General features: G+C 44.4%; 1 protein-coding gene across 1 annotated transcript in view; it reads left to right on the top strand.

Annotated features, from left to right (window-relative positions):
• Positions 1–15376, top strand: part of ZNF516 (zinc finger protein 516) — a 100728-nt gene that overhangs the window by 71308 nt on the left and 14044 nt on the right. The window lies entirely within an intron of this gene.

The following is a 15376-nucleotide window of genomic DNA, read 5'->3' as shown; positions in this document are numbered from 1 at the left end:
TAAAATGGATGTTTTTACACCATACATGGTGCTTCCAATAAAGTAATCTGTGTTAGCCTGTCGGGTGCTTATTATTTCAGTGGAGTTTTGGGTTGGAAAAAAAAAGGAGAAAAAGTATAATAACAGCACATTACATAAAGAACCCAATCAAAATACTGTACTTCGTCTCTTTTCCTGATATTTCTCTAATGACACCCCAAATCACTGGACCTGACACAGGTTCTTGACCTTCGGCACTGGAAGGTGCTTCTGTGTCTGTCCTTCAGAAGTGCAGTGGTAGGTACTCAGACACACACCAGTGACTTGGCTGGTGTGGTCCATGTCATCAGCTCAAATTCAGTGCAGGAATAGGGTTGCCCCAGGCTGCCCAGGGAGGGGGTTGAGTCACCTTCCCTGGAGGGGTTTAAGGCACGGGTGGGCGAGGTGCTGAGGGGCATGGTTTAGTGTTTGATAGGAATGGTTGGACTCGATGATCCGGTGGGTCTCTTCCAACCTGGTGATTCTATGATTCTATGAATGATGAAGCAGGGATGAGCCCCACTGATGATTGCCTCTCCTGGGACCAGTGTCCTGCGTGGCACTGCTGTTGCCTGGGGATTCTTCTGTGGGGTAAGTAAGTTTTGGGTTTGTTTTTTTTCTTTCTTTATTCTCTTCTGTTTTGTTTGTTTGGTGGTGTTTTGATTTGATTTAATTCTCCCCTCCTGCTGCAGAGGACCCAGCGGGGGATGATGAGGGTTGCAAGGCCCTGGCCCAGGTTGCCCAGGGAAGCTGTGGCTGCCCCATCCCTGGAGGTGTTCAGGGCCAGGCTGGATGGGGATGTGAGCAGCCTGGGCTGGTGGGAGGTGTCCCTGCCCACGGCAGGAGGGGTTGGAGCTGGATGGGCTTTAAGGTCCCTTCCAATTCAAAGAACTCTTTGGTTTTGTGGTGACTGTAGGGGGCATATGCCTGGAGGGAAGGTTTCTAGCTGCTCTAGTTAGCCATGGGTAGGGCTGGTGGCGCTGAGCAACCCGGGGGGGGTGGTTCCTAGCGGGATTTCTGTTCATTTTTGTTCGGTTTGATTTTGTTTGTTTGTCTGGGGGTGGTTTTACGCTGACTGTAGGCTTTCAGAGCAGGAACTGCCGCCGCGCGAAGCCGAGGAGCCGCTTCCCGAGGGTGGGAGGCGGGAATGGAGGGGACGGGGCCCGTCCGCGGGGCGGCAGCGACACCTGCCGGCGGAGCGGGGCAGCGAGAGCGAGTCCTAGTCCTCCCCGCTCCTCCCTCTCCTTCTCTTCTTCCTCGTGCTTCCCACTCCTCCTCCTCCCTTCCCTCTCCTCCTCCTCCTCCCTTCCCTCTCCTCCTCCTCCTCCCTTCCCTCTCCTCCTCCTCCTCCCTTCCCTCTCCTCCTCCTCCTCCCTTCCCTCTCCTCCTCCTCCTCCCTTCCCTCTCCTCCTCCTCCTCCCTTCCCTCTCCTCCTCCTCCTCCCTTCCCTCTCCTTCCTCCTCCTCCCTTCCCTCTCCTCCTCCTCCTCCCTTCCCTCTCCTCCTCCTCCTCCCTTCCCTCTCCTCCTCCTCCTCCCTTCCCTCTCCTCCTCCTCCTCCCTTCCCTCTCCTCCTCCTCCTCCCTTCCCTCTCCTCCTCCTCCTCCTCCCTTCCCTCTCCTCCTCCTCCTCCCTTCCCTCTCCTCCTCCTCCTCCCTTCCCTCTCCTCCTCCTCCTCCCTTCCCTCTCCTCCTCCTCCTCCCTTCCCTCTCCTCCTCCTCCTCCTCCTCCCTTCCCTCTCCTCCTCCTCCTCCTCCCTTCCCTCTCCTCCTCCTCCTCCTCCCTTCCCTCTCCTCCTCCTCCTCCCTTCCCTCTCCTCCTCCTCCCTTCCCTCTCCTCCTCCTCCCCCCTTCCCTCTCCTCCTCCTCCCCCCTTCCCTCTCCTCCTCCTCCCCCCTTCCCTCTCCTCCTCCTCCCCCCTTCCCTCTCCTCCTCCTCCCCCCTTCCCTCTCCTCCTCCTCCCCCCTTCCCTCTCCTCCTCCTCCTCCTCCCCCCTTCCCTCTCCCCCTCCTCCTCCCTTCCCTCTCTGTAATGTAGCTATCAATCTGACCAGCAGTAGTGAAAACAAACCTGTTCTAGGTCGGTTTCTAGACCTGTTGCCAACTAGTAGCCAATGTACTGTAAAAATCCACTTTAACTCTGCGCTATGGGACATGAGGCCATGGTGTGTTTGTGGCAATAAAAAATGAAATGTGCTGATAAGGCTAAATTAATTGGTGGGATTTTAATTGAGAGCTTTACCTGTATGTGGATGAAGGAAGGTGCCAGGGTGCAGTCCTTGTCCATGGCAGGGGGTTGGAGCTTAGTGATCTTTAAAGTCCCTTCCAACCCAGACCATCCTGTGATTCTAAGTGTACTTTAGTAGTGCTGAGCGTTTGTTACTCCATTCACAGGAACAGGTAACTCCACTGGCTACATAACCTTTTCCTAACTGCTTTGAGTCAACTTTGGAAGCCACGTTTCTTTTGATCAAAAGAAATAAAACTGCACTTGGGTTGATACAAAGTGTGCAGTGAAGACTAGTTATCACCTGGATCTCGTCTGTAGTCAGATGTGCGGGTGGATTAAGTCATGGATTAAATACGTCTTTGTGAATAGATTTAAAATGACTCAGACTTTGAGGAGGATTTTGCAAAACGCTTTAGTTTCCTGACGTTGGCCTAGTCTGCATCTTTGCCAGAGTAGCTGGGGTAATAAGTAAGTCTTTTGTGTGACGCTGCTGGGAACACACGTACACACACATATCATGCAGTTGTTTACCTCTCTCTTTGGGAAATATCTGGGCCGACATCTGTTTTTTCTGTACCATTTTCTGCTATTTAAGAATTTGAATTAACCAGATTAATTTCTTAAGACCATACTTCTTTCCGCAAGTTTTATTTCTCCCTGGAAGCAACCTTAAGGAATCAGTTGAGGTTGGAATGGGGGAGTGTCTTGTCTTTTCTAGAACGAGGGTATGGATAAATGGCAAATAAGCCATGTAAGTGATCTGCAGAGCTCTGTGTTTATTGGTAACTTAGTCCTTTTTTTTTTTTTTTCTCCTATGGAGTTTAATGTGTATAACAACAGAGCCTGCAATGGAGTGTGGAGGTGATTTGGTTACCTCAGTTCCCCTTGTCCTTCCCCGGTGCGTTGTTTAACACTGCTAGATTTGCTCTGACCAGACCCGTGTGCTCTGCTGGGAAAACAGATGGCCTTCCTGAGCTTCCAAAAAATCAGGTCCCTGTAAGACCTGAACACTGGGGAATAATTAACACTTAAACTCCTTAGGAGGTGAAGTATCAGTACTGCTTCTTGCAGAAATACACCAGATCACAGCCATTGCCCAAAAACTTATGCAGCTTGTTCCATGTTCCTAGTGGGGTGCATCCTACCAGGTGTGCATGCTGAGAAGGGCTTTGCACTGAAGTAGCAGGCATCTTTCTGTTTAGGGACACTTCATATAGATAGCCAAGCATCAGCATTTCAAAATCTTCCTTCGTTAATGCCATGGCAGGCATGGGGATTTTTCACGTTGCTTTCATGGACTTGCTCTTAATATGGAGGCAAAGACAGCAATGAGGATAACTGAACCTCTTGGCATAAATGGTGTTTGCAGGCTGCTGCAGGTACACGTGTAGGAGCTCTGTTCTATCAAACCAAGTTTGTAAGTTGCCCTTAAACATACTGTCCTACTTTCTTGTAAGGTATGTAACAGAACAAGGTCTAGGGAAAGGAAAAAAAAAAATTGAAGTACTTTCCAGCTTTCCTGCATGTATGTGTGGTTTTGTTTTGTTGGTGTTTTTTTTTTTTTAATCCCTTTGAAAAGGAGAAATTCCATATTAAGCCAGCCTGTGGCAGTGTTTTTCAGCATTTCTTTTGCTTCTCCTGCATTTAAAGCTGAAGCCTCGGTGCTAATTGGAAAAGTTGGGAAGCTGCCTATGTGCTATGTGCAATAGTTAACTTCGGTATTTAATAAAGTTTAAGCTTTTTAACACAGCTCTTTATTTATATTACACTCTCGTTTTAATAAGTAATCATGACTCATAGAAGCAGAATTACTGTTTTGTTGTCTGTGAAGCTTATTTTAAAAGTGATGGGTTCCTATTGCTATTTTTCAACTGGATTTGATTTCTCCCCCATCTTCCTTTAGCGTAACAATGTTCCTGTTATTCAAAAGATACAATAAAACACATTTACAGCTGATTTTTCTGTATGTTCAGTACATCTTTGAGACATCCTCTTGTCTCCTGACCTTTCTGAGCTACATCATGCTCCGTGGGATGATTCTCATCTGACTTCCTTCCCAAACAGAAGGCTTCCTCTTTTTTTTGAAATGGGAAGCCTACACACCAGAAATGAATAGATGCTGGAATTTCTTACATTGTTTAAATTACCTCTTAACAATTGTTTTCCCAATTACTCATTTTCCAGATTAGTAAGACTTCAAAAAAACGAAGCATTTAAGTGAGCCCAGAACTTCGATGCTCCTGTGAGCTCTCAAGTTTACCCCTTGCTATAAAAGGAAAAGTGTCAGGAAATTTCTAAAACTCCAAAGCACTTTTAGAATGCATTTTTCCTGCAGGCAGCTGCCCTTTCTACTGCCGTGCTGGTGGCCATAGGTTCCAGCCTGCTTTGTCTATTAGCTCTTCAAGGGGATTATGGAAGTTGCCAGTAAATGGCTGATGTCTTTAATGATCTGTGTAAGGCTGTCACAGAGTTGTTTCAAGACAGGTCTGAAAGGCCATTTACTTTGCTGGAAGAAGTACCTCCCATGGTTATTGTGTAGGAATAGAAGAAACAGTAACAAAGGCTAAGGGAAGGACACTAGAAATAAAGGGAGGGGGAAAGGGAAGGCTACTTACCTAGCAATTAGCCAAATGCAAATACCCCTGCCTTGTGTGGTCAATAGGAGCAAAGGCCAGGGGAGGCTGGATGGAGGGGAGCTGTGTCTGGCAGGCAGGACTTCGAGCTTCTTCTCTTGAGGCCTTTGGCTCAGGGCTGCAGATTGTGTGGCACACGCACAGCACATTTTGTGCAGTTCAGCTGCAGTTGGTACTGGGTCAGTGGCCAGAGGCTGCCCATGTGCCTGCAGCCTCACCCTCCCCAGAAGCTTCCATTCCCTTTGGTCCATCTGGAGCAGAGCTGTTCAAATCAACTTTTGATCTATCAGTAAGCATAGAGCCTTCCTGTACTTTAAGGAAACTGCACATCTCTCACTCTGCTGGGCTCGGTCCCTCATCTTTTGTGCTGCATCCTTAAGGCACCACTGGTGGTAAGTCTGATCCAGCGATGTCACCCTGCACTAAGGGCATGCAGTTTCCAGTACAGTTCAGTCTGTCCAGCCTGTGTCTTGGATTTGATCTGACTTGTTTCTTCTCCTGTTCCAGCCCTATTTTCTTCCAGTCTCTTTCCAAAGTCTTTTTCTCCTCCGGAAGCCTGGAAAAAATTATTAATGCAGGGAAGCAGATTTTCTGTCCAAGTACTGTATAACTAGTCAATCTTTAACTACTTGTAATACTTACAATCTAAGTTCGCCTTTCCGTGATGTGGCACTGTGTTTGATGTGACTGACATGCACAGCAGAGGTCTTTGACTACCTTAAGTCTGTGAACAGAGCCACCAGCTATATAGTAGTGTGGCCTTCAGCAGAAGAAACAAAATTAGGTCACACAGAGCTCCTTATTTCCTACTTCTGCTACCACGCTGGGCTTGCTGGCTGCAGCTTAGATATTTCTGCAGAATGCTAGCCTACAGCACAGCTGTACCTTCTTTTTTTAGACTGAGGATCTCTAGTAAGGGGCTTTATGAGGTATGGCAATACAGTACCCATGCTTAACAAACGATAGGAGAAATGAAATATTGGATGGAGAGTGTTAAGCTGTACGGAGTGACTGCCAGTCCACACTCCTGTCCAGGAAAGCCTTTCTTCTGAATGCACTTAAAGGAAGAGGAACAGGTAGTGGTCAAGAAGATGCTATGGAGCACACATTGTGGCAAGTCTGACTGTTGGAATAAATGGGAAAATCTCTGGGAAGATTTACAACTGCTTGGGTCAGTGTTTGGAGTGGCTACGCAAGCAGGCTGCTGCTTGCTTAAAAAAAAAAAAAAGTTAAAAAAGTCTGAGTCATAGTTTTCCATCTCTTCTGCAAGTAATTTTGATGCATCAAAAGCAATTGGCATTTCTCTTTCTGTGCCTTAAACAAAACAAAAAAAAATATTAAAACCACAACAGCCCCTACCCAAATCCAATCCGCTCAAGTTGTATTTTGTGTTCTGCTGTCTTTGTGGTCTTGTGCCCTTTCTTTTTCCCTCACTTCTACCTGCACCAAATGTCACAGGCAGGGCCACACACGCAGAAATGCCTAGCACCTACAGAATGTATTGAAGTACTCTGCTTAGGTTTTGGACCAGTTCATACTGCTTTGCTGTTAGCTCTGGAATTATGGCAGAGCTGTGTTAGAGTCAAATTGGTATCATCTGGCCTAATCACTTCCTAATTTTGCAGAGCATTCCAGGGGTTTTATATCCCATAATTTTCTTTAAGTATATTATGAGCAGGAACAGCTAAGGCAGTGCCAAATTGCAGAGTTTTCATTTTGGCAAGCGGTCCCTACAAGTGTTTTTGTATTAGTCTTGTGTATGTACGTCATCTCTCCCTCTGTTTTACCTATAATTTATAGATAAATACTTACTTTTCCCTCACCACTTTCCAGGATCCAGACGGTGATGTGAGACTGTGAAGGTGCCTGTATGTTTTAAGTCAGTGTAACACCTTCATTGTGGCTGAGCCACAATGGGAGCGACGGACTGTTCTTCTGCATCCACTTATGCGTTCTGATGTTACATTTCCTAAAGGAAGAAAAGCAGGTTTGAAGTTTTGTGAGCTGGGGACAGAGTTACGAAAGCCATGTGTAGTGTGGACAACTCACTTGGGTTTCCTAGCACCATGCTATGCCCAGCTATAACTGTAGTAATCCTGGGTGGATTGGGGGGGCATCGGGATGCTCTTGGAGCTCACAGCAGAAAGAGGTGCTGTGGGACATGACCGGGAAATCCAGCCCCTAGTCCCAGAAGGGGCCGTGCTGGGGATGTGAGCAGGATGTGGCCAGCACATGGGGATCGGATATATTAGTTGCAGTCTTGCTGTGTAAGACTGTCACCTCCTGCAGCTCTTTGTTTAAAGGGCAAGCCTTCTTAACTGGCAAAAGCCCCATTGAAGTCTAAACTACCTTGGGTCAAGTTAGTGCAGATGCAGGGTGAAAAAGGCACCCAGAAATACTGTGATAACAGGGGCTACAGCTTTGCCTGCAGATAGTACATGTTATTTTGTGGGGCTTTCCCCCTGCTGTTGGGCAGAGATTACTTTCATATACCTTTGTGAGAAATGCAGGGGTGAAAAGATTGGTAAATAAATTCTAGCTCTGCTGCTACTCCAGATTCCTGTGCACTAAGTATATAATACTTAAAAAAAAAAAAAAAATCCCACTGGGTGGAGAGACGTGATGAACACTGGATGGAGAGATGTGATGAACACTGGAAATGTCATGTCTACTGCCAGCAGCAGCCATTTCACCCACACGTGTGCTTTCACTTCATTCCCTGCTCTGCTGTGGATGCTTTCCTTCCCTTACCCTCAAATAAAGTCTGCGCTGACTCTGGAAGGGCTGGTTCCTGGGAGAGAGGTTCCAAAGGGCCTGGTGCTAGAAGAGAGTTTGCATTTGTGCTTCATGGCAAAGCCTGTTGTGCTTCATGTGCACCTGTGTGAAACTAAGGGTGATGGAAAGATACAGCATGAGGGGAGAGTGGAGTAATTTGCATGTGGAGCTGCTCTTGCAGCCAGTTGGCCTTTGGAAGGCTTGTAAAATTGGTACCCTAGGTAACAACAAAGCCAAATACTCTTTAGGGACAAATTATATACAAGTAGCTGGAAAGAAAAAGTTCACTGTGAACTCTCAGGCTTGTTTCAAATTGCGCCTCTGGTACCTAACAATGTGCGCTTCAGCTTGACAAGATTTTGGACCCGATACCCTTTCCGTCATAGTTTCTCTGTTACTTTATTGGTGCCTATTCTTTGATGGTGCTTGAAATTCCAGTAACCTTGCTGGCATGTGCATGTGTGGACCGGGGATGGTTTCAGACCTCCTTTTTCCTTTAAAAAGAAAAAAAAAAATGAAAAAAATGACCCTTGAAGTGTGACATAACTCTAAAGTATTTCTGCTGTGCAAAGGCATTTGTAATTTTACTGAGCTAGGGAATACCTTGTAGAAAGGGGTCTTTTTGTGTGCTGTACCATAACTGTTCTCAGGCTCAAACTTCACTCATCTTAAAAGGTTAAGTTTCAAATTTAATCAACTATAGATTTTTTTTCTGGTTTTTTTTTTTTCCCCCATCACTTCAGTGACCTTTCAGGTTTTCCAAAACACAAGACTAGTGCAATTGGTATCTCTGATGATAATAACAATAATAGTTTAAAATAATTCAGAAACCTCAACATGTGCAGTCCAGAACTGAACAAACTTTATTGAATTAGTTTGATGGTTGCCTATTCATGGTTTTTGCTGTCTGAATTGTAAGAGCTCAGGGGGTTTTATTTTCACAAGCAGCAGGCGTCCTCCTGTACAATGCCAGAGAGATTAGTCAGATGGAGACTGGGGAGTGTTAGGAGTGGTGGACTTGCTCGCCTGTCCTGCTTTCATCCCCTACAGTGTCCCCCAGTTCTGCAGAGCTAAGGAGACGAACAATATGATGGGACCCTTCAGCTGTTTGCACGCTTGGGGCATGGCTGTACGATGTTTTAAGCATTCGACAGACAGAGTTAGAAGGAACTTGCAGATAAAGTTAGAGATCACGGAGGGTAAAGTTAGTGAAGTGAGACAAATGAGGCTTTGGAATAAATCTATATGTTGTTCTTCCAGGAACTGAGGGAAGCCTGAAAACAAATGTGTGGGAAAAACAGCTGAAAAATAGCATGGTCATAAAAAAGTTGAATTTAGGACTCCGGGCATTAGTAATTTAATCATCATGGTAACAGCGGTGGTACTGTTTGGGAAGAACAGAGTAGGAAAGAAAAAAGCTAAATTTTGTTACTCTAAGGGACCTAAAAACCTTAAAATATTTTTTGGTCAGATAATAATTTTCCCTCCATGGGGCTGCTCCCCAGAAAACTGGGATACACGACTGCGGTTCTTTTCCTTCTGCATGTGAGTTGCTGCTTTTTTGTAGCCAGCATTCTTTCCCAAGAAATATTTGGCTGAAACCTGATGGTCGCCTTCAAGCATCCTTATCCTGAAATTGTTGGCCATGAGATTAAAAAGTCAGTGAGTAGCCATTTTAGGAACTGTAATGTTTAGATGTAAAAACGGAGAATGGAGCTTGAACGCGAGCTATACCAAAGCGCTGCTGATTCTGATGGATGAACTCATGATCCAGGTTTGTTTGCTAAGGATGGAAGTATAGCATTGTTAGAAATGTACAGCTGATGGTGTGGAATGTGGTAACTACCCAACATTTAACCACAAAAAAGACTGGAAAAAAATTATATTGTTGAACAATACTAAGGAAAAGCAGTGTGGCATAAACCAGAAACATCTCACTCTTGGCCACACGAAGACGGGACTTCTTGGGGCACCTGGTCCTGTTTTTTGTGTGCTCCCAGGCTCTGGCGTAGGACAACATTACTCTTCTTCCCTCTTGCGTAGTCACAGTGAAACCTCTGCAGGTTGGGGTGAGCTGGCTGACTGATAAACAGTCTGTATCAGCCAGCATCTTAATCTCAAGAGCTGTGTTCGTTTTCTGCCCTGTTAGAAACCTCAAACCTCAGCCAAAACCACTCACCGTCAGTTCTAAAATTAGCCTGAGAGGGAGCAGGGATATTATTTGATTGTGTGCTTTCTGCCCTTTAGCATCTCTCTCTCATCTGTTGGCCTGCCCCACCCTGCAATACTGAATACTCCAGTCTAATTATTGGTTATCTCTTTTTCTGAGTTATTGGGGAGCTGGTGCAGCTGCATCTGAAAACATCTAACAATGTGTGAAGCAAGATGAATGTTGCAGATAAGAAGCTGGATCTCGTATTAAAAACAGCATAACTTTTTTCTTCCCACTATCTCATTGCAGCACATGACCCTGAGAGAGGCAGTGAATAGCATGTGGAAGAAGTATCAAAGCTAGACACACAGGCAGCTAGAACAGAAGCCAGGGCTGGTGCAAGACAAACCATCCTGTGCAAAACAGACATTGGCTTTCTTTGAATAGCCCAACATATAGTCAGATGGTAACCCTACTGCTAAAGAGGGTTATGGGGTCACCGTTGATGCTCCAGGAATCCTTTCCTTAGCCAACCATATAGGGAATTAGTATGAAAGGAAGTCTGGTTTTGGCATATGTCTGCAATGCAGTTGCAGTGCATGGATATTCACTTATGAGGGGTTTTAGTTTGCTGTGCTAATAGAACTAAGGGAAGGAGTAAGCCATGCATTCTGCCTCCCTGTGAAAAGGATGGATTTTCACCATCCATTGATAATCCATGGTTTGTCCATATAGGTTTTACGATCCAAGCGGTGTTCTACCTCTTCTCTTGGCATTTATTCCGCAAGCTGGAAATACACATAATTGCTGTGGGTTTGTGTGTGTGTGTTTGTTTGTTTGTTTGTTTCTGTTCATCATGTTTTGCTGCATGCAATTATATCAGGTTGTTGTGATAGTCCTCAGTGCTCAGGATGACATAATAGTCTGGTTTGGACCTTGGTGCTTCTGGGGAGGCTGCAGGGATTGGCCTGTCACCCTCCTACCTTCCCTCAGCCATGTCAGAGACACTTAAGTCTTCATCTTTACTTTCTGGCTGGTGACTTTATTTTCTTGTTGGTTATTTTCTGTTGCAATTCTCTGAACTCCTTCTGACTTGTCCCTGTTTGCAGACCTGCATAGATATTCTGGGAGCATGGTGTATTTTTGTTGGACCTTTCATTCACAGGATGAAAGACCTTGATTTTCTGCTGTAAACCTGCTTTTTGCCTTTCCTCCCTGCCATGTCCTATTGTATTGTGCTTATTGTAAGTTTTTACCTAGTGCCTATTACTATGGTTTGTATATATATTTATATATATAAAATAATGCAATCAGCAGGGCAATTTCTTACAGAGTGGTAGTTTTAGTTTTATTTTTGTAATGTATACTTTTATTTGTGAAAGCTAAGCTCAAAAACCTCACCTAGTACACTCCTATTTAACTTGCCATCTATTGTAACATCTGTTATTTTCAACATTGCTGCTTCCTAGATTTCGCCCTCCTACTGCATGGGTTTTTTTGGATCGTTTCCCTTCACTTGTCTTAGGCTGCTTTTTTTTCAGAATGAATCTCATTTGATTATATTCAGACAGCATTTCTATTCTCTCTAAGTCCCTGTGTATTATTTCCTTGTCCCTATTATTTTTGCAGTTTCTCCAAATGTGGTATTTCCTGGATATTTAAGTTAGCATCCTGTCTAGAGTCTCTACCGGATGATTAAAGAAAATACCAGGTGAAATAGTACCTAATGCAGGTCTTTGCATTATTTCACCTTTTCCAATATTATCCTTTGCTTTAATCGCGGTTTATTTGCAGCCAGTTTTCAAATTGAACCACAGCACACATCTCAAAAGTGCAAATCATTATCAAATGTTTACTAAAAATCAAATGCCTCGCTTCTGCTCCTTTCTCTTTGACTGCTAGTGCTGTGATGCTAGCCAGGAAAGGGGCGAGTTTCTAGCCAGTTCTACTCTTCTGGATAGAAATAAGAGTTTCATTTTCCTCAGGCTTGTAGCCTGGTTTACTTCACAGGAAGCCTCATGAATTAAACCAGCTGTGTGACCCATTCTAAAATTCAGTTTTGTGAAGGAACAGAGCTAGGAAGTGGAGTTTATGCATGTGAGGGGGAGAAAAAGGAGGAGCGGGATACATGTGTAGGTGGAGAAGGGGAATCACTTTAATTTGCCTTCTGAAGAACTGGTCAAATCCCTGGATGTTCTTGTGTTTCTAGACCATGGTTTCCTATACGAGTTAAATGTTCTGTGCTGTCGTGCTTTGCTGTCCTGTGGCCTGCAAAGCCGTCGGTACCTGAAGTCATGGTCAAACTGAAGGTGTGAGATGACATCAGCAGCTACCTCCTAGCTGGGCACCTTGTAAAATTTGTTTCCTTCAGCTGTTGGCCAGGCATCCATGACACAAAGAAACTGTAATACTTTAGGGATGTGGTAAAGGACCTTTCTCACTCTTGAGTGCAACAGGTAAGTGGCTGTTTTGGGTGAGAAACAAAGGAATTGAAACAAACGTGAGAAGATGACATGGACTTTAGGGTAAAAAGTGAGAGCATGCTTAGCCAAGAACTCTTTCAATGGGGAATGTGAGTTATAGTCCCTGGAGATCATGCAAAAGGCATCTCATTCATGGCTTTTTGCTTTGACCTGGCCATAATAAAATCTCGAAAGTTTCTGGTGACAGTAATGCCTGCACTGTGCTGGTTAGAGCAATATTTTATACCAGTGATTTAAAAGGATTGTTAGTACCCCTTTTCAGCTGGGGCAAGCGGCTGGAAGCTGGCAGAAATAAATTTAATCTATTTTGCTAAAAAGGCTCTGCCTATTTTATTGGGTCACATACTGCCTTCTCTTGCTCTTGCCTGCATCCCCTCTTCCCCCTTGGCTTTTGCTACGTGCCTGCAGCCCAGCCTGGAGCACTGCCACTAATGGGGAGTGTGGCACGTGGCAGCATTTCAGCCTGGGTGTCAGTATCTGGAGTGTCAGGTCCCTGGCAGAGAGCAGGGGGACTATGAAAAGTTTCAGCTGTGCTTTGTGCTGATGTGCTGCAGGTGGGAAGCATCTGTCTGAATCTTGAGGAATGGGGGCAAGGATGTGGTTTGGTTTTGTTTTGGTGTTTTGTTTTGCTTTTGCTGGGAGTGCATCTTGAGCAATTAACACAAATATTGCTATTAAGGCTCCTGATCTAAACTTTTAAAATTATTCTTAATATGTTCAGTGTTGTTCGTGTGAGACATCAGAGGAATTGAATTTAGCAAGACACTACAAAGAGATTATAGAAGTTATGTTTTGTAATAAGCTTACAGGTTTTCATACATTGTACTGACAGCATTTGCCTTCAGCATTGTGTTAACTGCAGGCCTGGATACACCACAGAAATGCCTTCATCATTTTCCTACTCTGTGCTGCATTTCCCACCTGCAAAGACCCTTTTTCTTTGAAGACTCCGCTAAAGCAATATGCCTAAAAGGACTGTAGCCACATCTAGGTTTGCAGTCCCAGGCTTTATGGCCGTGGCTGTTCTGGTCTATCTCTCTGCCTCCTCCCCAGCTACCCAAGCACAGACCTAAACTGAACAGTCTAGACCTAAGGAATAAGCCCAAATCTAACTTGTACCATCTCACAGTCTGTTTGACTTTGTCCTCTTGGCTGAAACAGTGTGGTACATAGATTTTGACCAAGCTCAAAAAGGCATCAAGGAGGGCCTGAGATAGTGCGGAGCAGCCTGGGAGCAGCGGGTATTTGCCAGTTTGTCCTTTCATCACAGTTGTGCAAGTGAAACAAGGAGTGGCTGAAGCCTCCAGCTGCACAGGTCCTGGGGGGCAGTGGTCCCCCACCTCCCTCCTCTGCCTGCTCTGCTCAGCATAGCCAGTAGGTTGGTTCAGTCTTTGCTGAGGACTGCTGCGACTAAATGATGTTTTTCTGCTTTGCTTTATTGCTTACTATGATGATCAAAGGACCCACTCATTGTGATCATAAAGAAGCCTTAAAATCTTATTTAAGAGCACAAATAATTTGGGCTTTGACACACGTGCTTAAAAAATAACACAGATGTGCAGTGTTAGATTTCACTGCTGCATGCAGTGTCTTTGTTTCAAACTGTAAATTTGGCTAGTAGTGCTGGGCATGTGCTTTCCCAAAGCCTTGCCCCCTGCAACACAGGAAAGCCAGGTTTCTGGGTTTTTTTTTTTTCACTGAATTTACTCCCTTAGAGAATTTGAAATGAAAATGATCTTAGCAGTGTGAGCATTCAGCCCTGCAAGGCTGCAATTCTGTGGGTTATTTTTAACCTAATTACCTTGAATTAAACAAAAGCTTAAGAATTTTTTGCTTGAATTAAAGGCGAGGTTAAGTAGACTTTATTTGCAGTGAAACTCCAGATGAAGACATGCTTCTTCCATTGCGCCGTGCAGAATAATGCCTGTGGCACTGCGCTGCGCTAACTAACAGTGCTTGATTTTCTGAAGCGTTGACTTTTATGAGTTGATGCGAGAGGATATGTAGCTCTGGAGCAGTTCACTCCTTTTCCATTCTCACCCCTCCTACGGATGCAGTGATCATTTTGGACTGGTGACATTTTAGATGGAGCACATTCTCCTTACACTTGCCTGGCAGTGGCTCATTAACTGCATGTTAATTGAAACTGAAAGTTTGTCAGATGATTCAATTCAGTTACGTGTTAAATGGATTCAGTGCAGTAAGCATTACTGCTGTGGTGAAAGTCTCTGTGGAATTGATTTGTGAACTGATTTGTAGGGATTCAATGGCTTCATCAGTGGCTCTGAGAGATCAGCATCAGGAGACTGGGCAGAGGTAGCCATGCTCCCAGCAAAATGAATCCTACTTTTCTCTTTCCCTGTAAGCGGCTTTAATTACTGCCCAGTATGTTCCCTTTCCAGGGTAGATAAATTTACTCTGGTGAGCTGAGAAGCAAAGATGAAAACTGGAAGAATGGAAAGTAGTTTGAATTCTGTAATCAAAATGGCTGAAAATGTTGACTTCCTTATCTCTCAGTGGTCATAAAATTTTCCTAAAGTTTGATTGAAACATAGAAGTGTGTTTAAAAAGAAATCTATCTTCTTTAAGTTAACGGACTGAAAATTAATGATTTCCACCCTTCATAACTCATCTTTTGCCACTGCAAAAGTCCCTCTTAAGCGAGTAATTTCTTCTGTATGCTGTACCTGCTCATATGCTTGGTTTCTGTGTGGAGCCAATTCTTAGTGCTGAGCTGTAAGCTCTTTGAAAATAGAGGCTTGTAATGGAAGCACTGACGGATCCCTAAATAGGTCAGTCTTAACGGGCTTCATTATCTCTGCTTTTTTAAAGCATTATCTGGTTGCATATTTGCCTATTTTTCTCGCAGTCCCAGAATTTTAACATGGGTAAAGTATTGAATTGTTCTTTATTCAGAATGTCATGAACATGCGGCATTACAGTTTATCCAGACATTATGGTCATCTTTAAAAGTAAATTAAACTGTTGTGTCTTATTTCACTATTTTCTTGCAAATACCAGTACATTTAGTCTGTATCATGTCATTACCATGCTAAGACCAAAGTTTGTTGGTTTTCCCTGCTATGTTA

Source organism: Phaenicophaeus curvirostris, chromosome 3, assembly GCF_032191515.1.
Source record: "Phaenicophaeus curvirostris isolate KB17595 chromosome 3, BPBGC_Pcur_1.0, whole genome shotgun sequence".
In the NCBI taxonomy this organism is placed as follows: Eukaryota; Metazoa; Chordata; class Aves; order Cuculiformes; family Cuculidae; genus Phaenicophaeus; species Phaenicophaeus curvirostris.
Note: the sequence above shows the minus strand (reverse complement) of the source record. Positions and strands in the feature narration are given on the sequence as shown.